Raw genomic sequence first — 23,342 nt, forward strand, 5'->3', positions numbered from 1 at the left:
CAGTATGAATGCACTTAGATGTCCTTTTAGTCAAGTCAGTCTGATTTGAAAACATTAATTGGTTAAAGTAATGGATGGTAAAAGACTCATTACTTCTAGGTCTTGCTTTAATGTGCAGTCACTTGCCAGTCTTTTGGTGTAGGTAATCTTCTTTGAGACTACTGATTTCCCAGTTTCTTATTTATTTATTTATTTAAGAGTTTACTGTTACTTATTTGAAAGGCAGAGCATCAGAAAGAGAGAGAAGGTGGGGAAAGAGAGAGATCTTCAATCTGCTGGTTCACTCTCCATGTGACTGCAATGGCTGCACTTGGGCATGCGGATGCCAGGAGCTTCTTGCTGGTCTCTCACATAGATACAAAGGTCCAAGCACACTGAATCCTCTGCTGTTTCCTAGGCATGTTAGAGGTGAGCTGGACAGAAAGTGGAGCAGCAGGGCCTCCAATCTACATCCTTACTGGATGCTGGCGTTGATGCCTTTACCTGCCTGCTGTGCTGCTCACTGGCCTCAGTTTCAGGTCTTTAAAACTGCAAGGCAGTGCTCGCTTCGGCAGCACATATACTAAAATTGGAACGATACAGAGATTAGCATGGCCCCTGTACAAGGATGACATGCAAATTCGTGAGGCATTCCATATTTTTCTTCTTACATGCTTGTATCTGATGTAACAAGAACTTGTGATGTGATTCATTAGTTATCCATCCACAAGAGGTGGATTGTTTATAACCTACCTGTGATTGTCAGTGTCCACATATAACTGTTACTGGTACAGCCCATAAACAACAAAGGCCTAATCCTCACTGTACCTATATTAGGGCCCCAAGATATAAGAATTAACCTACAATGAAAAATTATTCTTCTACATGACTGGGAGATTCTCCAGTGGAAGCATGATGGACTTGGGAAAATTCACGATGGACACACATTATGGTTCTACAGAGGAGAACAGAGGGGAGGGGAGCGAGTTTGGGGAGAGGGAAGGGAGAGCCCACCACCAACTAAATTGTATCAAAAGACAATAAAAATTATTAAATACTGCAAGGCAATTTAAATGTTTTTGTGTATCACTTTGAATGCAGGATCTGGAGACTAGAGAAGAAATCTTTATAGTTATCTCCAGTGATTCTATAGCATTTACTTAAAAGTAACTTGCCTTTCTCAGATCTTTCCAAAGTTTTCAAAAAAACAACAGTTCTTTATTTTTGCACTAATTTTAAAATCCGTTTTGTTAACATAGTTGAGTTTTGTAATTGCAGCAGGTGCTGTGAGAGTGTGTAGATGCAGTGCGAGCTGTGGACACAGGCATGCAGCTTGCCAGATCATGGGTGAGTCAGGGTGTCCAGTAGAGGGACTGGCGGAGCACTAGTTAATGCAGCTCATTAGAATGTCAGTTAACAGGACTTGAACTAAATTTCTTTTGTGCCATTCTGATTTCGCCCTCTGAAGACAGTGACATTGAAAGGTTCTTGTGTGGTTGACTTGACTGAGATTATTTTAAGTGATTTTGGGGAAAAGGGAGAGCAGATAACATGGGTCCTAATCATGGTGGAGTTTATAAGCAATTGATATCTTCCTGTTTTCTTTTTCTTTTTTTTTTTTAAGATTTATTTTTTATTATTTTTATTGGAAAGGCGGATATACAGAGAGGAAGATCTTCCGTCCGATGATTCACTCCCCAAGTGAATGCAACGGTCGATGCTGTGCTGGTCCAAAGCCAGGAGCCTCTACCGGGTCTCCCACGCGGGTGCAGGGTCCCAAAGCGTTGGGCTGTCCTCGACTGCTTTCCCAGGCTACAGGCAGAGAGCTGGATGGGAAGTGGGGCAGCTGGGATTAGAACCGGCGCCCATATGGGATCTCGGGCATGCAAGGCGAGGACCTTAACTACTGCACCATCACGCCGGGCCCTGTTTTCTTTTTTAAGAGTGTTTATGGGCAGAAGGATTGGAAGAGTAGAGAAATAGATTTCCAGGGTTTTTTTTTTTTACCATTTATTTGAAATGCAAAATGATGGAGAGACAGAAAAAAAGAGATCTTTCATCCACTTATCAAATCATTGCAACAACCAGGTCTGGTCCAGGTCTCAGGAAGGAGCTAAGAACTTTCTTTCTGGGCTGTCACGTGGTTGACAGGAGCCCAGGTGGTTGGACTGCCTGCTGGCCTGCCAGGCGAATTAGTAGAAAACTGGATCAGAAGCAGAGTAACCAGAACTTGAACAAGTACTCTTGAACAGCTTACTCAACCTGCTCTGTCCTTTGTAACCTTTTCTCTTGTTGGACACATTTCAGTTTAACTCATATTGTGGAAGACAATGACAGTAAATTATTATGGATAAAATAATCTCACAAACATTTTATCCTAGGTTGTTAGTCAAATTGTAAGTGTCCCAATATTGTTGGGAAAGCATTTTAATACTGTGGACTTAAAGATCTGAGACATTGAGAAATATTTTATTTGACCACATGAATTTCATTTTTCTGTTTGTTATAAACAAGTTAAAATTATGTTTTGTCTCTTTTTTTAAGACTTAGAAGGTGGCTTCTATTTAAGTGTTACTGCTTTTGAAACACTGTTTTCCAATAATCACCAAGAATGTCTGTGTTCTGGTTACATAAATGTGAATTTTCCGGGGCGTCTTTGTTCCCAGTGCTTCTTACTTGATGTGATATGTTTTACCGATACTTGGAAGGGAAAGACCAGCAGCCTTGCTGTGTCGGGTTTGTAGTCTCTGATTTAGAAAGCTAGATTAACACCTTCTCCTTTTTTAAAGTAGGAGATTGCTATATAGGTGCCGACAACTGTTCTAGACTTGGAAAGATATATGGATAATTTATATAAAAGGTTTAAATTTAAAAATAAGTCTGTATTTATAAACTTAGATTTTGCCTGAGGAAAAAAAGCAGCAGATGCCTCAGCACTTCTCGATAGTGAGATTGATCCGTCTTGTTTTGTGCAGTATGAGTGAGGTTCCCGCTACCTCTTCCTGACAGTGGTTACCACTGCTTTCTGCCCAGGGCTCCTCTGCCTGCGGATCAGGTTTCACAGTTTCCTTCTGTGGTTCCTACGTCATAATTGAGCGTTCCTTCTTCCGCATGCCTATTAGCTCCTGCCTGGAGAGAAGGTGATGCACATTCAAGCATGCAGGCTCCCGTGAGTGTTGGGAAGTTTGTTCACAGGCTTTATGATTCACCTTACTCTGTTTTTAGAAGATTTGCTTTCTAACAACTCAGCACAAGCTGTACTCTTCTATGCTTGAATTTTTGGAACTAAAAAGCACTTTTCCTTAGGCAGCTTTCATTTCTAGAAACTTAATTTGCCAGTAGTGTTTCTTGACTTAAAAAAAAAATCTTTAAGATTCACCTTGTAAATGCTACATTCCTTTGTTAATTTTAACTTAATTTTTTAGCCAGTGATTTCCTTGTAATATTTTTATTAATGTTTGTGTACTTGTTGAGAAAGCCCCCAAGATATCCAATGTGGTTTTAATAAACTGATGTTTACTGTCCAACATTTGGCCTAGTGGTAGAGATGCCTGCGTTTCTGTGATGTGCAGGTGTTTGAGTTCTGAAGCTTGCCCGCAAGTCCCTCATAGTGTAGGGGGCAGCAGGTGATGGTTCAAGTAATTGGGTCCCAGGCAACCGTGGATCAAGTTCCTAGCTTCTGACTTCCACTGTGGATGTCTGGGAAATGAACCAGCAGATGCGAGTGGTCTCTGTATGTTGCTGTCTTTGGTCTCTCTCTCTCTCTCTCTCACACACACACACACACACACACACACACATACAAATGGTTTCTGAGTATTGCATCATCTTGGGAAGTGAGAATGCTAGAGCTGGATTGCTGTGTCACAGTAGATTAACACTACCACCACCTTTGTCCTATATCTTGAGAATGAGACCTAGTCCTAGCAGCTCTACATCTGATCCAGCTTCCTGCTGACATGCCTGGGAAGATAATGTATCACAGCCCAAGGACTTAGGCCCCTGCCACCCAAGTGGGAGACCCAAATATGGCTGAAATTCTTGCTTTGGCCTGTGTCCGCCCTGGTTGTTGTGACCTTTGGCAGAGAAATGGAGTGAACCAGTGCATGAAAGATATCTCTGTTACTCTGTTTTTTTTTTAAATGACCTTTTTTGTTTGTTTGTTTACGTAATTATTTTGTTTATTTGAAAGGCATAGTTACAGAGAGGAAGGGAAGGAAGGAAGTAGAGATCTGTCTTCTGATTTACTTCTCAAATGGTTGCAGTGCTGGAGCTGGGCCAGGAGCTTCATTCAAGTCTTGTATTTCACTGACAGGAGCCCAAACACTTGGACTTCCACAGCTTTCCAAAGTATATTAGCATGGAACTGGATTAGAAGTGGAGTGAATCAGCAGGACTCGAACCAGTGTCCAGGCAACCTGTTACACTACAACCCCTGCCTCATGGGATAAGCTTTTAGGTTGTAAGACAGTCTTTTTTTTTTTTAAGGATTTATTTATTTATTTATTTGGAAGTCAGATATAGAGAGAGGAGGAGAGGAGGAGAGGAAGATCTTCTGTCTACTGATTGACTCCCCAAGTGACCACAACAGCTGGAACTGAGCCAATCCCAAGGCAGGAACCAAGAGCTTCTCTTGGGCCTCCCTCGCAAGTGCAGGGTTGCAACACTTTGAGCTGTCCTCAGCTGCTTTCTAAGGCCACAAGCAGGGAGCTGATAGGAAGCAGGGCAGCTGGGTCTTCAACTAGTACCGATATGGGATCCTGGCATTTGCAAGGTGAAGACTTTATCTGCTAGGCTACCATGCCGTGCCCTGTAAGACAATCTTGACAATCAAAATCAATAAAAGGAATAAAATATGGAATAAAAAATTTTTAATATAGGGAGCATTAATGAAATCCAAAAGTAAGAGCAGTTTAATTTTAATTTATTTCCATTTTTATTTAAAAGGGAGACAGAGAAGATCTTCCATGTACTGGTTCACTCTCCAAATGCCTATAAGTCAGGGCCTGGCAGGTGGAAGTCACAGCATGAGGCTTACTCCAGGTTGGCCACATGGGTCTCAGAGACCTGAGAACAAAAGCTGTCACCTGCCACTTCCCTGTGTGTATTACCATGAAGCTGTGTATTACCATGCAGCAATCTGTTATGAAATGTGGGCATCTTGATACTCTGTAACCCATGTGCCAAAAGCTAATTCCATACATCTAGACATCCAACATATATGAGCTTCCTGGGTTGTAATTTAAAGACCAAACATCTAGTTTATAGTGTTTGAAGTTCAGCATTTCAGAATCTGCCTGTGAGTTGTGCATTACTTTGGCCAAGCCTTCCAAGCATGTGTTAGTTGACTTGAGCATCGTGGAGCAGCCAGCTGGAGAACTAGGTTACAGGCAGTTGGGGTGATGCAACAAAGGGAAGAGCCTAATTTTTTTAAATTGATAAATAAATAGCTAGAGACGACTGGAAGATAATTTTGACCCGTTGCCTCTTTTGAGCTTTGTTACCTCAGTTCCAGCATTGCATATAAATGATGATTCTGTCAGTTTGAGGCAGAGATTAGTTATTCTGATTTCTTGGCATTGCTCCTCATAGGTTTATTCAAACTGAGATGCAAATCGGCTTTAGATATGCTGAAGATAGGGAGATAGCAAAGTAAAAGAAATTGGATGTTGAATGTTGTATTATTATGAAATTACTGGGTCTAGCACAATGGCCTAGTGGCTAAAATCCTTGGTTTGCATGCTGTGATTCCATATGGGCTCCCGTTTGTATCACAGCTGCTCCACTTCCCATCCGGCTCCCTGCTTGTGGTCTGGGAAAGCAGTTGAGGATGGCCCAAAGCCCTGGGACCCTGCACCCGTGTGGGAGACCCAGAACAAGCTGGGAGACAGCAGGTGATGCCTCCTGTGCTGGTGTCTCCCACGTCCTCATCGGAGACAGTGGTTGGGCTCCGTGAGGAGACCTCCGTCTGTCACTTTGCCTTTAGTAAATGGAAAGATAGTCCAAGGATAGGGCTAAGTAGAAAATAGGGGGGAAATACATTGAACATAAGGTTGAAGAAAATACATGTAAGTCTGTGTATGGGAAAGACTATGAAAAATTTCAGCAGAAATTACAGGCAAGTTGTTCAATGGGAAATGAAACTAGAAAACTTAGAAAAATATTCCACTTCTTTATCATCAAAAAAATTGATAAGAAGTCAGTAGTGAGAGTTCAGACCTTATTTGTAATATTAGCTAACAGCAGTTATTGCAGTTTGTTACGATGTTTATTGTTAATATAAACTTTACAGCTCTTTATGCAATTTGGTAGTGTGTAGGATGAACTTAGGAATACTTTTTTTAAAAATGAACCAGTGTTTGGAACATCTGTCTTTCCTTCTTTATGACTCTACCTTTCAAATAAACCAATAAGTCTTAAAAAAAAAGAGAGAGAGAGAAATTCAGTGTGATGACCTAGTGGCTAAATCCTCACTTTGCATCCATTGGGATCCCATATGGGTGCTGCTTCTAGTCCTGGCTGCTCCACTTCCCTCCCCAGCTTCCTGTCTGTGGCCTGGGGGAGCAATGGAGGATAGCTCAAAGCCTTGGGACTCTGTACCTATGTGGGAGATCTAGAAGAAGCTCCTGCCTCCTGGCTCCTGGCTTCGGATCAGCTGAGCTCTGGCCATTGTGGCAACCTAGGAAGTGAGCCAGTGGATGGAAGATCTTCTGTGTGTCTCCTTCTCTCTGTAAATCTGATTTTCCTATAAAAACAATCAAATAAATAAATCTTTTTTTTTAAGTGAGGAAAAATTGTGTGCAAATTTTATAAATTAAGTTATTTGAATCAAAGAAATATAAAATGAGCATACGTGATTCACATTTATTTTATTGGCTATTTAGTTAGTGATTTCTTGCTGTTGTTTTATATCCTTCCTATATGAATCAAGCAACTCAAAGTATTCCTAGAGAACAGAGTTTTTTTTTTTTAAGGTTTATTTTTATTGGAAAGTTAGATATACAGAGAGGAAGAGAGACAGAGAGGAAGATCATTCATCTGTGGATTCATTCCCCAAGTGGCCACCAGAGCTGAGCTAATCCAAAGCCATTAGCTTCTTCCAGGTCTCCCACATGGGTGCAGGGTCCTAAGCAGGGAGCTGGAAAGGAAGCAGGGCCACCAGGATACGAACTGGTACTCGAATGGGATCCTGGCATATGCAAGGCAAGAACTTTGGCCACTAGACTATAGCACAAGGCCCAGAACACTGTTTTTTTTAAAAGCATATATTCATTTTTTATAGATGCCCCTGGTTAGGGATGTGGTCTTTTTTGTTCCTTCCATCAGAGATTTAAGACTTTATAAGCTATGTAAATAGGAAGGCATTTTTGATGTCCCCTAAACTAAATATTTATCCATGCTTTCTTGTACCAAATAGCTTTTAAGTTGTTGAGGAAGAATGAAACATGGTTATTTAAGGAGTTTGTAATCCAATAAAAGAATCAGAAACATAGGGAATAGTTTAGTGATAAAAATGAAAGAAATATTGTCTGCTTAGGAATATTGTAACATTTTTGTCTCGGTTGAATAGTTGAATAAGAATTACTTGGCATAATTTTTAAAATGAACTTTTAAAAATAAAAATTTTTCCACAGCCAAGATCTTCTGAAATAAGCATCACAGAGTGTTAAATTAACATTTCTTTAGCTCACTAAATTTCTTTAAACTCCAATAGAATGTATCATAGTGTAAACATAAACATTTTTTCTTCCTATGAATAGTTTTTTCCCATTTTTAAAATTTTTGCCATGTCTATTAATATCTTATATGTAAGCATGCATGTGTTTGTTTTCATGTGAGTAATTTTTAATTTGAAGTAGATATGCTAGATCAAAAGATATGCATACTTCTCTATTTTTTTTTAAAGATTTATTTATGTTAATTGGAAAGGCAAATTTTGCAGAGAGAGAAGGAGAGACAGAGAAAGATCTTTCATCTGGTTCTCTCCCCAAATATCTGCAATGGCTGGAGCTGAGTTGATCCAAAGCCAGGGAGCCAGATGCTTCTTCTTGGTCTCCCACATGGGTGCAGAGTCCTGAGGACTTGAGCTATCCTCTGCTGCTTTTCCAAGCTGTTAGCAGGGAGCTGGATTGTAAGTGAAGTAGGCAGGACTCCCTCACGCTGCAGGCACGTAAGCCTGCTATACCACCACACCAGTTTCCAAGATATGCATAATTCTAATTTGTTACTATCAAATTGTGTCCCATCCCCTTATTTTGTTAAAAAAAAATATGCTCACATTCCTACTAGCTGTCCTATATGAGTACTTACTGCACAAAAGCGCAAAACGTGTTATTTAATTTGTATATCTTCATCTATGTAGCTGAAGTTGAAACATTTCTTTTTATTAGTAGTAGTAGTATTTTATTTAGATGATCTTTACATAGATGATTGAGGCACAAATGGTCAAGGGCGGCAGGAAAGTGGGTAAGACCATTGTTTCCACATTCTCTTTTTTTCTTCAGAAGGAGGAAGATAAAGGGAGAAGCCACTCCCAGCCTCCTAACCATCCCAGGGTCCCTGATGTGGAGCATGCTCCAAGGGACTTCTCAGGTGATTTTGATAATTCACCACTTCTGCATTGCTGCCAGTCTCACCATTCCAAGCACGATGAAATCTCTGCAGAATCCACTGGCTGGTGTAGTTCACCTTAGAGTCTCCGTTTGCTCAGATTTTCACTGCCAACATGTGGCTAGGGTAGATGAACGGTTTGTTCTGTCCTCTGTTGTGGTACCATGTGTCCCTTGCAGACTGATGGACTGCCACATCCTCCATGTGCACCTGGATGTACTGTCCACTGTTCCTTCTGAGCCTCTGAGGAGGCTCAGCTTTGACACATGCACTTCATGGCAGACCATGGAACCTGCACTTATCTTCATGGTTGGCGTTCTGAGTCCAGCAATTCAATTGAGGGGAATCCCCAAAGAAACTTAGTCTGAGGTGATCCCAGACCAGATTCTTGTGTGTACTTGCCAATACAGGGTCCAGAACAGTCCGTTGCCCCAGTCAGCTTATGCATATGCTAGTGGTTGGAATTGCTGGGTCAGTTCTGTCTCCAGCTCTGTCTTCTATGCAAATCAGTGGGAGCTGCTGCCTAGTCAGTGTGACCCACCTGGTCTGAGCAATAACCCCTGCCAGGCCCTCCCCCTGCACTGGTTCCTGTGCCTTCCGGTATGTACAACAGACTGATTCAGTCTGTCCCATATCCCAGTCAGCTCTCATACATGTCAAGGGGTATTGAAGCCTAGTTCAACCCAATTAGCTCCACTATCCAGCCCACACATGTGCTGCTGGGTACCACTCTTTCTAGCTATACCTGCCCTAGTCCTGTTTCTCATGCTCACCTGTTAGAGTGGCAACCTGAGAAGGAGGTGCACCATTTCCCTACTGGGCCCACTCCCACTCCTGGCTCATGCACTTTCCAGGTGGTACTGCAGTTGAGCTTGACAGAATTTGCCTCCATGCCAGCATCTGCCAGCTGATGCTGCGGCAAAGCCCAACCAACCCATACCCGCTCTGGCTCATGTATGCACTAGTAGGACCAGTCAACCCAGCCTGGCTTTTTCTGGTCCAGCTCACATGCAGGCCAATGGGTTTGTAGCCCTGCCTGGTCTGGTCTGCCCCCATCCCAACTCATGCCCTCCAGTGGGAGTGGTGGTTCAGCAGGGGAGCCACACGCAGCCTCCTACTGAGTTTGCACCTTCCCCCCCTGGTTCTCACGTGTGCTGGTTGGGTACTATGACCACCTCTCCTCCACATTTCCCGGCCCATCCCCGATTCCAGCTAATGTTGGTGAGGGCTACAGCCTAGCCCAGCCCAGCCAACACCCAGTCTCTGCCCTAATGTGTACTGGCATGTGTTGCAACCTAACCCAGCTCAACCCACTCTGTATTCTGGTGCTTGGATTTGCCAATGTGTGATGTGAATTAGCCTTGTCTGGTTTGCCCCCCGACCTGTGCCAAATGTATGCTGGATGGTACCATTTCCTGGCCTGGTCTGGGCCCTGTCGTGGCTCATGCACTCACCAGCAGGGACTGTGTCCCGACAGAAGGGTTCCCCAAGCTCCTCCATCAGAACCTCGACCAGTGTCAGATCTCCTGCCCACCAGTTTGTTCCTGGGCCAGCCCTACCTAGTCTACCTCTGTGCTAGCAGGAATAGTGACCTTTCCTGACCGGTCTTCAACCTGTTTCAGTTTGAAACATTTCTGATATTAATCATTTGTGGTTGATGAATTGTTCATATTCTTTGTTCATTTTCCAATTTTTTTTTCCTTTTGGTTTGTAGTTTGTATATAATGTGTATTTGAGTACCCTTTATTACATTTGTTTTGCTTTGTAACTCATCTTTTATAGTGTTTTCATTACACAGGATTGAGAACAAATCTATTATTGTTGTTTGAGTTTTTAAAAGTAACAACAGCTTCACTGCTATTAACATGTATAGTTAATGTTCAGCTTTGCACATTTTAGTATTTTTGCTATGTTCATAGAGTTGTACATCAATCACCATTTTAATTGAAAAAAATTATCATTACTCCAAAAAGAAACTTGAACTCATATAAGGCAGTACTCTGGTCTCCCAGCTCCTGAAAAGCACTGACCTTTGTTTTTTTGTTGTTGTTGTTGTTTGTTTTTTGTCTCTGTAGTTTTGTCTGTTCTAGGCATTTCATATGATGTATTGGCCATATGTGACTAGCTTCTTACACTCTGTGTAATGTTTTCAGGGTTCATCATATTATAGCTTGTCACCAGCCCAGCCTTTCCCTTGCTTGCCTTCCCGAACTTCTTTTTCCCTTCTTTGCTTTATCTAATCTTTAATGAGCTATGTCTAATTTCTTGTAAAACTGATAAATCCGTAAAATTTATTCTCTTGACCATTAAGTTCCATAAAGCATATTTACATTATTTCACATTAGTCCTCCAGGACTTGTTCGCTTGGGAAACTGAAACTATACTCATTATACAGCTTTACATTTCTCCTTTCCTTTCTTCATCCCCTGGTAACTACCATTCTACTTTCTGTTTCTATTAATTCATCTACTTTAAAAAGCCTCTTTAAAAGAATTATACAGTATCTCTGTGTGTTTAGCTTGTTTCACTTGGATGAAACTTGAGAGCTCCATCATTCTAGCATGTGAGACAATTTCCTTCCTTTTAACGTTTTTATGTTGAATACTGTTGAATGTATGTATCATGTTTTGCTTATCCACTCATCTGTATATGGCTATTTGGACTGCTTTCACTACTTGTTTATTTTGAATAAAACTGCTATGAATGAGACTATGCAAATATATCTTCTATGTCTTAACTTTAAGGTACTTTGGAGATAGAGGTAGAATTACTGCATCATATAGTATTTCTGGTAAATTTTTTAGTTTATTTATTCATTTATGGTTTATTTATTTTTATTGGAAAGACATAGAGAGATCTTCCATCCACTGATTCAGTCCCCAGTGGCCGCAATGGCCGGAGCTGAGCCAATCAGGAGCCAGGAGCTTATTCTGGATCTCCCATATGGGTGCAGGGTTCCAAGGCTTTGGACCATCCTCTGCTGCTCTCCCAGGCCACAGGCAGGGAGCTGGAAGGGAAGTGGAACAAGAGGAGGGATGGGGGAAATCTTCCATCTTCTGATTCACAGCCAGAAGTCAGAAGCAGGAGTTTATTCTAGGTCTCCTACGTGTATGGCAGAGCAAGCATGTGGACCATCATCCACTGCTTTCCCAGGCACACTTGTAGTGAGCTGGAACGTTAGGGGAACATCTGGATCTCGGATGGCACCCTTATGAGATGCCCGTGTCACAGGCAGCTTAACTGGTTTCGCCAGAACATTGGCCACCAGCATTGCTTCATGACCTTTCAGGACTAAACAAAAATTTTTTTGAAGAAATGTATTTACTTAAGCACTTAAAAAAAAAAGACCTAATTATCTGAAAGGTCGAGTCAGAGAGAAAGGGTGAGACAGAGACATTCCATTTCCTGACTCAGTTCACCCAATGGACCCAATAACTGTGGCTGGGCCAGGCCAGGCCAGAGCAGGAGCCGGCAGCCAGGAGCTTCAACCAGGTCTTCTTCATGAGTGCAGGTGCCCAAGAACCTGGGCCATCCTGCACTGCTTTTGCAGGCTCCTTTAACAGGGCTGGATCAGAAGTGGAGCAGCTAGGACACATGTGTATTAGTTGCTGACACTGAAGCCTGCAGCTTACCTTTACTCCACAATGTTGGCCCCTCTACCCTTTTAAAGTTGTGTTGAGTTGTAGTTCTTTGTCTTTTCTCTGTATTAACCCCTTATTTTATAAATGATTTACAAATACTCCCATTCTGTAGTTTGCCTTTTCACTCTGCTCATTGTTTCCTTGTATATGCCCTTTATTGATTTTTCTTGCCCAGTTACTCTAACTAGAACTGCTAGTACTATGTTGAATAGAAGTAGCAAGACTTGCCTTGGGTCTGAACTTGTAGTGAAAGCTTTCAGTTCACCATGAAGTATGATGTTAGCTGTTGTCTTTTCTATTATATAGGCTTTGTTATTTTGAGAGAATTTCCTTTCATTCATAACTTGAATATTTTTTATCACAAAAGAGTGTTGAATTTTGTCAGATGCTTTATCAGCATTAGTTGGAATTTTGTGTGAATTTTTTTAATACCTTGAACATTTTTTTAAGATTTATTTTGTTTTTATTAGAAAGTCAAATATACAGAAAAGAGAAAAGACAGGAAGATCTTCTGTCTGCAGGATTCATTTCCAAAGTGGCTGCAACAGCTGAAGCTGAACTGATCCAAAGGCAGGAGCCAGGAGCATCTTCTGGGTCTCCCGCACGAGTGCAGGCACCCAAGACTTTGGGTCATCCTGTACTGCCTTCTCAGGGCCACAAACTGGGAATTGAATGGAAAGCGGAGCAGCCGGGATTAGAACTGGTGCCCATTTGGGATTCCGGCATGTTCAAGGCGAGGACTTTAAATGCTAGGGTACTGCGCCGAGCATAAATCTTGAACATTTTTATTTTGCAGGGATAAATCCCACTTTTTTTTTTTTAAAGATTTATTTTAATTATTTTTTTCATTGGAAAGGCGGATATACAGAGAGGAGAGACAGAGAGGAAGATCTTCCATCCGATGATTCACTCCCCAAGTGAGCGCAACGGGCCGATACTATGCCGATCCGAAGCCAGGAGCCTCTTCCAGGTCTCCCACGCGGGTGCAGGTTCCCAAAGCTTTGGGCTGTCCTCGACTGCTTTCCCAGGCCACAGGCAGGGAGCTGGAAGGGAAGCGGGGCTGCCGGGATTAGAACCGGCGCCCATATGGGATCCCGGGCGTGCAAGGCGAGGACCTTTAACCACTTGCGCCACCGCGCCGGGCCCGTGGGATAAATCCCACTTGATCATGATATATAATCCTTTGCAATTGCAAGTGAGTTTGATAATGGGCATTTTGTCTTGTTCCTTAGGAAAATATTTTCTTTCAGTATCAAGTGTACTGTTAGCTGTGGCGTTTTCCATAGATACGCTCTCTGTTGATTTTTTTAAATCATGAAAATGTGTTGGAATGTTAAATGTTTTTTCTGCATCTATTGAGATGGTTTTATAGTTTTCCAGTTTTCCTCTTTTTTTTATTTTTTATTTATTTATTTATTTTTAGTATCACAAAAGTTTATTTTAAAAACATTAACATGAGGTCCTGGCACCATATGGTCACCGATTCTAAACCCAGCAGCTCCACTTCCCATCCAGCTCCCTGCTTATGGCCTGGGAAAGCAGTCAAGGACAGCCCAAAGCTTTGGGACCCTGCACCCGCGTGGGAGACCTACCTGAAAGAGCTCCTGGCTCCTGACTTCGGATTGGCTCAGGACCAGCCGTTGCAGTCACTTGGAAAGTGAATCATCGGATGAAAGATCTTCCTCTCTGTCTCTCCTCTTCTATGTATATCTGACTTTCCAATAAAAATAAATAAATTTTTTAGAAAAACATTAGCATGAAAATGGACATGCTCTTTCACAAGTCCTTTTGGAGAGGGTATATGGATTTTTTCGCTGAACTCTCATTTTTATACTTATTCCAAAGCTCCTAAATGATGATAATCTTACGTCCTATTGCCTCCGTTCCAGTATTGTTCTGCTGTGCACTGTTGGTCACCTCCACACGTTCGTCTAGCACCAGATTTATGAAGGGATCAAATCCTCACAGTATTCCCTGGACATATCTGCCACCATTTCATTTTAATGACAGCTCCTTGTCCATAAATTTTTTCAGCTCAGGAGGGTGAGCTTTGCTCACGGCGGCGGCTCAGGGTACTCACAAGAGTCTTGGCAGCAGAATCGGCAGCTTCCCTGTGCTGCCGTGACAGGGCTGGCACTTTGTGTTGTTCCCTCGACTATTTCTTTTAATAAGAAGTGTTAAATTATGGTTTTCTGGTATGTTAAAGCCACCAGCTTTTGGAATTTGTCTGATTTTTGGATGACCTATCCTACTCTTTCAGATGAGTAAATAGCATGTGTCCCAATTCTGACTTATTTTGTGGATGTAGGCTTTAATTTTATTTTCTAAAACTATCTTTGATTACTTTTCTAGATCTTATTCTAGTCTACTGATTTATTTGTATAGCTTGCATATTCATGGAGTCATAGTATTTAATTTTTTAGATTGTTTTAAGATTTTTGAGTAGGCAATAATTCACTGACTTAGTACAAACATCAAGTTATGAAAGTTATAATGAGAAAGTTTCTCTCTTACTTCAACTGCAGGTGTTGTTTTCAGTTCCTTGTATGTTTTTCCGGAGGTAGTTTCTGTGTATACAAACCTATTGTGTCATTCTCAGATAATTGATCAGATTATCTATTGCTGAATATCCTGATGATTGACATTTAAGTGATGTGTTGCAATTAAAAACATGTTATATAGGCCCTGTGCGATGGGTCAACAGCTAAATCCTTACCGTGCCAAGTGCCAGGATCCCGTATGGGTACCAGTTCATGTCTTGACCCACTTCCCATCCAGCTTCCTGCTTATAGCCTGGGAAAGCAGTAGAGGATGACCCAGAGCCTTGGCTCCCTGCAGCTGCATGGGAAACCTGGAAAAAGTGATAAATCCTGGCTTCAAATTGGCTCAGCTTTTGCCATTGTGGCTATTTGGGGAGTGCACCAGTGGGCAGAAGACCTTTCATTCTGTCTCTCTTTCAATCTGTAAATCTGATTTGCCTTTCCAATAAAAATAACTAAATCTTTTTTTTTAAAGTATCATAGGGTCCAGCATTGTGCAGTTGGTTTAGCTACTGCTTGTAGCACTGGCATCCCATTTTCATGTGACATCTGGTCTCCGCCACTCTGCTTTTGATCCAGCTTCTTGATAATGTGCCTAGAAAAGCAGTGAAAGATGGCTCAAGTTGAAATTGTTTAGTACTCCTAGCTTTTGTCCAGTGTAGACATGGCTGTTGCAACCTTTTGGGAAGTGGTTAACTGTTGGCTTCCTCCCCTTCTGTTTCACTCTGCCTTTCAAATTAAGCAATCAGTTAAGTTTAGCTATGACATTATAAAATTTCCTCATTGTTCCAGGTTGAATTTGCCCAATTTGTTTCTTGGACTTTGGCCTCTGATTTGTAAAACTAAGAAATTTAGTATCCTGTGATATAAATTTGCAACTACTTTTTTCATTATGATTGGCTTCTAGCTTTATTTTTGATTGGTTTACTAATTTGCCATGAATCAAAAATGCCTGCCAAAATTAGATTTGTATTAGAAAGATAAAATTTTTTTCCCCCTCCGGATACGTGACCAAGAGTGGAATTGATGGGACAGATATATCAGTGTGTGTGTATTTTTCTGAGAAAATGTCAGATGATTTGCCAAAGTGGCTGTTCTGGTTTTTGAACAATTGTTGTTATCACTTTTTAAAATTTTTCATTTTATTTTGATTTAAATTAGCTTTTGCCCAATGGCTAAGGATACTAAACATTTTTCACATGCTAGTTTACCATCTGTGTGTAAGAAAGTTCTTCAGAATGTTTGTGGAAAATACATACCATCTTTAATTCCACTTTTCATGAATTTTTAAAAAGAATATTTATTTATTTGAAAGTAAGAGTTACAGAGAAAGGGGGAGACACAGAAAGATGTCTCCCATCCACTGGTTCACTCCCCACATGACTGCACCTAAGTCAGGAACTTCTTCCAGATCTTTGAGGTAAATGGCAGGGGCCAAAGTACTTGGACCATCTTGCACTGCTTTTCTTGCTTTCTTTTATATATATATATATATATATATATATATATATTATTATTAATTACATTGCATTATGTGACACAATTTCATAGGCTCTGGGGATCCTCCAACCCCTCCCTATGCCCTCCCCCATGGTGGATTCCTGCACCTTGTTGCAGTATTACAGTTCAAATTCAGTCAAGATTCTTTCATTGCAAGTATATACTGAGCATTGAGTCCAGCATCTTTTTGTCCAGGGAAATTCAACAGTTTCTTGGGGAGATAGTCTCTGGTCTGAAGGCAGAGCTGGCAGAATATCATCCCAATCAATTTAAAGCCACAATATAACATCAACGACAATTTACAACATTATGGAATTAATTGACATGGTATTGAGTAACCAATATGTTTAAAAAAATGTAAATTCTTTTTTTTTTAAGATTTATTTTTATTATTTTGTTTATTGGAAAGGCGGATATACAGAGAGGAAGATCTTCCGTCCGATGATTCACTCCCTAAGTGAACACAACGGCCGATGCTATGCCGATCCGAAGCCAGGAGCCTCTTCTGGGTCTCCCACGTGGGTGCGGGGTCCCAAAGCTTTGGGCCGTCCTCGACTGCTTTCCCGGGCCACAGGCAGGGAGCTGGAAGGGAAACGGGGCTGCCAGGATAGAACCGGCGCCCAAATGGGATCCCGGGCGTGCAAGACGAGGACCTTAACCACTTGCGCCATTGCGCCGGGCCCAAAATGTAAATTCTTAACCACAAACTATGACCACTTCATTGGCATTTCAATTTTAGTTTATATACAACCAGGTTCTATACACCTTAAAAAGGTTATAGATTATTATTCAGCTGTCTCATGTCTATTTTCATTTTAGTATTTAGCAGTTTATAGTGTTGAAGCATAATTTTGCTGAACTTGGCAGATTTTAGGATAGTATAAACTGGGTTGTAACTCTAACAAGGCATATGTCAACAATTGAGGTGCAGAACAGTTTTAGGAGGGGTGTGCAGAGAGATCTTCAATACCTTAGTGAGAAGTAATTAATCTTTGTGTCCTACCTAGTAAAATATTGTGAGTCCATGCTGACCATTTCTTGTCTGGTTCCAAGCTTTCCTTGTTGTTCTCTGCCTGTCTATTCTAATTTGTGTGTGTGTGTGTGTGTGTGTGTGTGTGTGTGTGTGTGTGTGTGTGTGTGTGTGTGTGTGTGTGTTTGGAGGCGGGGGCTCCGGAGCGACCCTGATGGTCATTGCAAGAGAGGGTAGGGATCCAAAGTTGGAACTAAGTAAGGACCAGAGAAAGTTGCACTGCTTTTCTTAGGTCGTTAACAGGAACCTGGGGTGTAGTGAAGCAAAATGGCACCCATATGATGCTGATGTCACAAGTGGTAGCTTTACCTGTTAGGCCACAACACTATTGGCCCAACCATGAACTTTTCAAATCCACCTTGTGACCTGCAGAAACGTATGTGTGTGTCTGAAAAATTTAATTCGAATACTTTTATACTCCTTGACTTCTGTGAGAGCTCCTTTGTATGTTCTGAGTCCTAGATCCTTAGCTATACACGTAGTTTGCAGGTAATTTCTTCCAGGATGTAGCTTGGGTTCCTTCTGTTAGGTAAAGCTTTGAGAGGTGGCTCTTTAGCAGTTGGAATGACCTATTTTGGAGGGCCTTGATCGAGTCCCTGCTCCACTGCCGATTCTGACTTCCTGCTAATGTGCACCCTACAAGGCAGCCCGTGAAAGATGACACAAGCAGTTGAGTCCCTACAACCTGCCTGCCACACCTGAATTGAGCCTGGTCTTGGCCTGGTTGTTGAGGTTGGGAGATGAACAACAGAGGGAGGCCGTGTATCTTGTCACTCTTCTCTTTCTATCTCTGCCTTTCATTTAAATAAGAATACATTAGAAATTTTTCATATTTTAAATAAGGATAGAATTATGCAAGTTTTAGAGGAATGTCTCTTTTTTTATGTTTTCTATCTAGTGTTATTCTTTACTAATCTTTACTATCCTTAGCATGATATGAGAAATAGAAAATTAACACTGGTGCAATCCAGAGCTTTTTCATGTTTTAGCAACTTGTATTTGTCCTTTTTTGTATATTTGTAGCTCTCTGCAGTTTTAGCAGCTGTCAGCAGTACTCCAATTAAGATGCTTAGCTGTAGTATCGTCATTGGATGATACTCTTGCTTATCGCATTTTAAACTCAGTCACATTCTCCTGCCCTGGCTCTTGAGGTCTGCTCAGGTTAAATATGATTAGTAGTCCTTACTGCTGAGGTTAGCCCTGCCTGTGTTGTGCCATCATTTGTTTACCTGTTGACGCAGTGAAGGAAGGACTTTTGAGCAGTGTCCTATGTTAAAGAAGTTGCTATGAACATTCTTATGCAGGTCTCTGAGTGTAAATGTGTTCCTATCTCTGGGATGATTGCCCAGGAGTAACCAACTGCTGGACCACTTGGCAAGTTCTTGTTCTAAATGAATTTATTGTCCAGAATGACCATTCTATTTTATGTTCTTACCTTCCCTGTATGTGTGATCCAGTTTCTCTATCCTTCCCAGCGTTTGGTGCCATCAGCACTTTTTATTGTAACCGTTCTGATGGACATGTAGTGATATCTGATTGTGATTTTAGTTCACATTCCTCCCATCACTGATGATGCTGAAACTCTTTATTGCTGATTTGCCATCTGAATAATCTCCTCAGTGAGATTTCTCTTTCGTGTCTTTTGTCCATTTCATAATTGGAGTACTTGACTTTTAAAATTATCCTTTAGTATTTTAGAATGCTGAGTTTGTGGCTTACAAGTACTGTTTCTGATTCTGTAGCTTGTCATTTTATTTTCATAGTATAATACATTACACAAAATAAAATTTTAACTTTTGATGGAGTTCATGCCACTACCTTTTTATACATTGTGCCTTGCCACTGCCAAATCTGAGAACTGTTTGTCTAACTCCAGGTCTGGATGGTTTTCTTAGGCTGTGGTTGTAAAAGCTTGTAGTTTTATGTAGTGTGTGTATATGTCTGCAACCTGCTTATTGTATACATGATGTCAGGTTTAGGGTTGATTTATAGGTATCTAACCTCTCAATCATCATTTGTTGAAGACTGACCTTCCATTTGTTTACTTTTGTACCTTTGTGCTGTTTGTGCCTATTTTGGGTTGCTTTCACAGTTGTCTGTTCTTATCTATTTGTGTTTTCTGTCTATGGTAGCATCACCTCTTCTTGATTATGGTAGCTATTATTAAGTCATAAAAGTGAGTAGAATGGTTTATTTTTATTTTCATGTTTCATGCCTCATTCTTTAGGCTTCCCCTACAACTTTTAGAATTAACTTGTCTATCTTCACAAAGAATTTTTGTTGGGATTGGATAGGAATCATATTAGCCTCTATATCAGTTTAGAGAGAATACTTTTTCTGTGTTGAGTCTTCCAATATATATCCCTCCATTTATTTAGATATTTTTTAAAATCTTGTTAATCAATACTCTTTGGTTTTAGTATGCAAGTTTTTCAATTATTATACATATATTTATATATCTTATTTCTTCTTGAGTGATTATATCTTGTGACATTACTGAGATCGCTTTTAAAAAAATGTATTTGAAAGACCGAATGACAAAGTAAGAAACTGAGAGTGAGATGGAAAGTGAGAGAAGGACAAGAGGGAGCAAACAGAGACATCTTCCATGTGCTGGTTCAGTTCCACAGGTGGCCCCAATGGTCAGGGCTGAATCAGACCAGAACCAGGAGCCCCTAACTGTGGTCCTGCATATGTGTGTCAGGGGTCCGAGCACTTGGACCTTCATCTAATACTTTCCCAGGCTACATTAGCGGGGAGCTGGGCTGAAACTGAGCAGCTGGAACTTAGCACTGTCATAAGGGATGTGGACACTATGAGCAGTTGCTTAAACGGCTATGCCAGTATGCCAGCCACTGATTCTACTCCAAACAAACAAAAAAACAAAACCTATTTAATAGATAGACATCTTCCATCTGCTGCCTCCCTCCCCGTATTGCCTCAGCAGCCCATGCTGACACCAGGAGCCTGAGTTTTTTCCCACATGAGTTACAGGGACCCAAGTGCTTAAGCCATATGCTGCCCCTGCCCCCCAACCCCCACCCCAGAAGGCCCTAGATGGAGCTGGATTCTGAAACATAGTGGGAACTTGAACATGGGCACTCCGGTACAGGTTATAGGCTTCCCAAGTGGCATCTCTACTGCTTTGCTAACTGCCTGTCCCTGAACTCACTTCTTAATTCTAGGAAGATTTTTTTTTTCTTCATTTTGGTTATTTCTTAACCATCCATCTGCATATAAAGTTCTATGGTGTTTTACTTGAGTTATTATGAGAGGACTATCTTTTTAAAAATTTTAACTTATTTTTATTTAAAAGACAGATTGACAGAAGAAGAGACAGACAGAGGTCTTCTGTCCACTGGTTCACTCCCCAGATGGTCACAATAACCAGAGCTGAGCTGATCGGAAGCCAGGAGCTTCTTCTAGATCTTCCATGTGGGTACAGGGGCCCTCCCAGGCCTTAAGCAGGAAGCTGGATTTAAGTGAAGCAGTCCGCACAACAGCCTGCACCCATGTGGGATGCTGTTGTTGCTGGGGGAGGAGTAGCTTGCTTTACCACTGAGCAGGCCTTAACTCAAGGTAGACAGTTAATACATTGATAATTATATAGCATTTAGCTAAGATAGCAGAGCTGTAACAATATTTAATAGGTGGTTTTATCCATCCAGCACATTATGATTTTTCAGATTCTCTTAGGATGTGAGTTGTTAAACTTCCTTTTTTGTAGAGGTACACATTGCTGCTTGTCAGTGTTGTTACTTTTACATTAGGTTAAAGTTTTCTTTTTTTAAATAAGTCTTTTATTATTCCTATGATTTCTTTTTTTTAAAAGATTTATTTATTTTTTACTACAAAGTCCTGTGAGTTTTCCAATCAGGATTTTTCTCCAGTCACCCCACTGAAACATCTCTGTGCAAGAAGATCTGTGATATCAAATCCCATGATCTGTTCACAGACTTTAGCTTACTTGATCTTATTAGATCAATATAATAGGTTATAATACATTAATAATAGATCTAATGTATTAGACACAGAGGAGCAGGCTCTCCCATCAACAGCACTTCCTCGCCCTACTTCCAGGACCCTAAACTGCCCTGAGTTTTCCTACTATCTTACATTTCTTATCAATCTTTGTTTATTCTTCCCCTTTCCTGTCTGTAGACCCTGAAGGATTGTATCTAGTTTTCAGGGACCTCCACCCAAATTCCAAGTTTGATCCAACTGCTGATTTTGCAACATCATTATGATATCTTTCTGAAACTTAACATTCCTACATTGAGCTTGTGTTCTTCCTTCCAATATTAATTAATACTCTTCAGTCTTCTTGGGTAAAGACATCCTCCTCTTGTTGTTCAGGTCAACACTTGACCTTGAGTTGTTATATCTCAATTCTAGATGGAATTCCTAGTGGTACTACATCAAAGTAGAGCAGAAATCCTAGTGGTACTACATCAAAGTAGAGCAGAATGTGACTACTTCTCGTGATCTTTACTGCTACTACCCTGGTTTGTACCATCATCATCTCTAACCAGATTATTATTATTTTAATTTACTAATTTCTAAATGTTTGTTACATAAGTGAGGAGATTGCAGACAAATGTAGGTCTCTGGGTGGGATGGGAAGGAGTACTGGGGGGAGAAGGTAGGTGAGGGAAAAGACACACCCTCCCTGCTGTAAAATGAAGGGTGAGGGGAGTGAGATGTTGTACCACTCCTTGGTGCCAGATCACATCAGTCCGGGGGGACAGGGATGGTACGCTGATTTTGTCCCAGACAGCTAAAGGTGTTAGTTGAGTAGTCTCAATTGTTCTGAGATGGTGTTGGTTTCATTACGCCAGGTGTGAGATAACACTTCCCACACTTGCCGGCTCTCGGCTCTCTGTTTCAGTATGTCCGTAGCCTTAAATGCTTCGGGGAGAATTTGGCCTGTAGCATTGTTCAACCTGGTCTTCTTTCCATCTTTTGATGAGGTGCTTGAGGGCCTCTGTTGAATCATAGAGGCCAGCTGTCCTGTCATTTCTCATAATCTTTCATAAATTAAGAATAATTTCCTCTTATTTGCTATTTAATTTGTTGAGTTCTCACAACAAAATCTTAAGTGAGGAATATTTCTTCCTCACCCCAATATTAAATATCAGTTGTACAATTATTTAAATGTAACAGGTATGTTTCCCTGACATTCCTTAACTTCATTATTATTTAAATCTTTAAGTGACTTTGCTATTAAATTGCAGGGGAGGAATTTCACTTTTTAATGAGCAATTAGGTACTCCTAAATAATTTAATACAGAATTAATTTCACTAACTTGAAATTTCACTTTTCTCTTGTTTTAAAACTGCATTCCTACTTTAGTAACCGTTTACTTGGTTCCAGTTTGCTTCAATCGCTGCAGCTTTGCCACACACAGACATAGCGTACACAGGTTCTATCCAGCACACGTCCCTTTCCCTGGGTTTCTCTGAGCACTCACACTTTCCTTTCCAGGATGCTCTGGTCTTCTGTTTCCAATCCTTTCTTCCTACTGCAGACGCACCTCTAGGCTATTCTTTGCACTGAACAGTCACAGACAGGACAAGGAAATCTAATTTTCCAAGGGTGGTCTATCTATTGATTTAATGGGCAAACAAAGTGGCAGATATGACGTGATCCGCCCGAGTGACAGGTGAACTAAAATCAGGTCAAACCAGCTTCTTTCTAGGATTGACCGCAGAACATTCTTTAGGTGCCCCAAGGCACTATGCTTCCTTACAGAAGAAACTTCACAATCATTTTATAAAATTTCTTTTCACCTCCCTCTTTACTAGATTTTATTATAAATACATTAAGTCTAATATTTCTGAAAGACTAATTTATTTGAAAGGAAAAGTTAGCAGGGTGGGGAGAGGACAGCTTTCCCAATGTTCACAACAGCCAACGCCAGGGAAGGCTGAACCCAAGAGCCTGACATTCCATCTGGGTCCCCCACCAGAGTGGCAGGGACCCAAACACTTGTCCATCTTCCACTGCTTTCTTGGCTACATTAGCAGGGAACTCAGTTGGCA

At 41.0% G+C, this 23,342-nt stretch overlaps 1 protein-coding gene and 1 non-coding gene across 2 annotated transcripts in view; both read left to right on the forward strand.

The window, feature by feature from the left end:
• PIAS1 (protein inhibitor of activated STAT 1) overlaps positions 1-23,342 on the forward strand; it is a 123,822-nt gene that overhangs the window by 46,774 nt on the left and 53,706 nt on the right. The window lies entirely within an intron of this gene.
• LOC121149532 lies at positions 539-642 on the forward strand. The gene has a single exon (XR_005882691.1). It is a non-coding gene; the product is annotated as a U6 spliceosomal RNA (small nuclear RNA).

The sequence above is a fragment of the Ochotona curzoniae genome, unplaced genomic scaffold (genome assembly GCF_017591425.1).
Source record: "Ochotona curzoniae isolate NIBS_2020 unplaced genomic scaffold, NIBS_Ocur_1.0 scaffold_4701, whole genome shotgun sequence".
NCBI classification, from domain to species: domain Eukaryota; kingdom Metazoa; phylum Chordata; class Mammalia; order Lagomorpha; family Ochotonidae; genus Ochotona; species Ochotona curzoniae.